The 2,376-nt window shown below is 32.4% G+C and overlaps 1 non-coding gene across 1 annotated transcript; it reads left to right on the top strand.

Annotated features, from left to right (window-relative positions):
* Positions 1 to 1,756: 1,756 nt before the first annotated feature.
* LOC139438432 (U6 spliceosomal RNA) lies at positions 1,757 to 1,863 on the top strand. The gene has a single exon (XR_011648107.1). It is a non-coding gene; the product is annotated as a U6 spliceosomal RNA (small nuclear RNA).
* Positions 1,864 to 2,376: the final 513 nt, after the last annotated feature.

The raw sequence follows: 2,376 nt of genomic DNA, 5'->3' as shown, positions 1-2,376 counted from the left end.
TAAAGTGCAGGATACATATTTTATTAGAATGTAAATTACACAGTTTCACTCAAAGAAAATAAGTAATTTATAATTAACGCACTGCCGTGTCCAATGAGAGAGAGAAAATCTACTTATTTGATGTAATGTATAATATCTCAACTATTTTCCATGAAATATTTATATTTTACACAAATTTACCTAATACTTTATGCTAGAAAATGCATGTCTGATGTTCAATTTTGTGGTTAAATTAAAATAAGAAGAAGAATGTATTAGTAAATCAATAGTAATATACTCCAGAGCCATGCCATCCAGTTGAGGAGCCATTAGTTTTGTATAGCTAGCTGCATTTAAATAAAAATTTAATCAATTAAAATTAAGTTACATTAAATATTCAATTCTCCAGTCACAAATACTACATTTCAAGGACTCAGTAGCCATGTATGGCTAGTGGCTACCATTTTGGATAGGGGACATATAGAACATTTCCATCATCATACAAGGTTCCTTTGGATACTTCTGATCTATATGGTAGAGATTATCTGCCGCCATTTGCTAACATTTCACCAACACCAACACGCAGGCCAAAAAATCAGACAAACATACATACATATACCACCACACACCTGGCTTGAACAAGGTTGTTATGGAAATGTAAAGTTTCAAGGAAGAGTAAGGAATTTCAGTCACCACATAGCAATCCTAGAAACAGAAACTATGAATGCATTTCTTTTCATTACAGCAGCAGCGTCTTTGAACCCAATGAATTCCATTTGTGATTTCTCCAACACAGTATTTACTCAAATTTTTCATTGGCCAGAACAGGAGTTTTTTAACAAACATAAAATAAGAGAAAGAAATGGGAGGGAGCGATTTCCAGTGTCCTAATTCAGAACATGTAAAATAATGATCTGCTTCACTAGAATTTCATAACACAAAGGATAGTTTTACTAAAAGGCAAGGAATTATACAATATTGGGATAAAGGTAACATTTTTCATCAGTATATTAGGCTTAATGAAAGTTAAATGTACTAATGAAAAAGTCATGAACTGACATTTTTTGCCATTTCCATGCAGGTTTGTAAAAATGTCTTAACAGTTCTTGAAAACCTCTAGACTCTTGCTTTCACCATATTTTTTAGACATGGTAGAAATGGCCTGGCCATTGAGTATTCTTTTGAAAGGAAAAAGTGATTGTATTTGTTTCTTCTCTTACAGCATTTAAAATGTCAATGGGAGTATTGGATAAGTAATGTTAGAAAAATAATCTTATTAACATCGAAGTCATATATTTATTGAGAACTTACTGATTTGTGCAAAGTATCTTGGTATAGAATGAAAAAAATTAAGACGATTACTTCCAGTGTTTTGCATCTTTGGGTCACATATCCTAAAGGCATATGAAATTAGTATTAAGCATTCATAACTTCTTTTCAAATTATAAAAGTCTAGCAGAAACCCTATAATTACTTGGAAGAAACATTTTTATATCAAATTAAATGGCGAATTACTTTGAGCTATGAATTATATCATTATTTCATAGTGATCAGGAACAGATGGACAACCATCTTTCACAGATGTATAATAGGAAAACACTTTTCTCAACATAGGAGGTTTGCGAAAATATTTGAAAACATTAAGTTTATGCTAATAATTAGAAGGGTCTATTCCGTTTTACTGTGGAACTCTGATCAAAACTATTTGCCTTTTTAAAGTTTATTTTATTTTCAAAGAAGCTTTAGTTTGCATAAATGTTACATCAAAAATAGAGGGGCGCTCACTTTGGCAACACATATACTAAAATTGCAATGATATAGAGAAGGTTAGCATGGTCCCTGTGCAAAGATGACATGCAAATTTGTGAAGCATTTCATATTTTTGAATGCCCTGGGAGAGAATGTAAACTACAACATAAACTATAATGCATGCTGTGTAGCAATGCTCCAAAATGTATTCAGCAAATGCAATGAATGTACCACACCGATGAAAGACGTCGATGTGGGAGGAGTAGGGGGTTTGGGGAAAGGGGTATATGGGAACCTCTTATATTTTTTTATGTAACATTTTGTGTGACTTGTGTATCTTTAAAAAAAGGTAATAAATAAAAGACAAAATAAAGAAAAAAAATATAGAAGGGATTCCATATATCCCATGCCCTCCTTTTCCCATTAATAACATCTTTCATTAATGTGGTACATTTGTTAAAATTGATGAACACATACAGAAGCATTACTACTAAACCTGGTCTACAGCTGACATTATAGTTGACACTTTGCAACACATAATTGTACAGGTTTTGACAAAATGTATAGTGGCCTGTATCTGTCATTACAATGTCATGCAGGACTATTCCAATGTCCCAAAAATGCCTTCACGCTCCACCTATTCTTCCC

The sequence above is a fragment of the Dasypus novemcinctus genome, chromosome Y, assembly GCF_030445035.2.
Source record: "Dasypus novemcinctus isolate mDasNov1 chromosome Y, mDasNov1.1.hap2, whole genome shotgun sequence".
Taxonomy (NCBI): Eukaryota; Metazoa; Chordata; class Mammalia; order Cingulata; family Dasypodidae; genus Dasypus; species Dasypus novemcinctus.
This window is presented reverse-complemented; position numbering and strand designations above follow the sequence as displayed.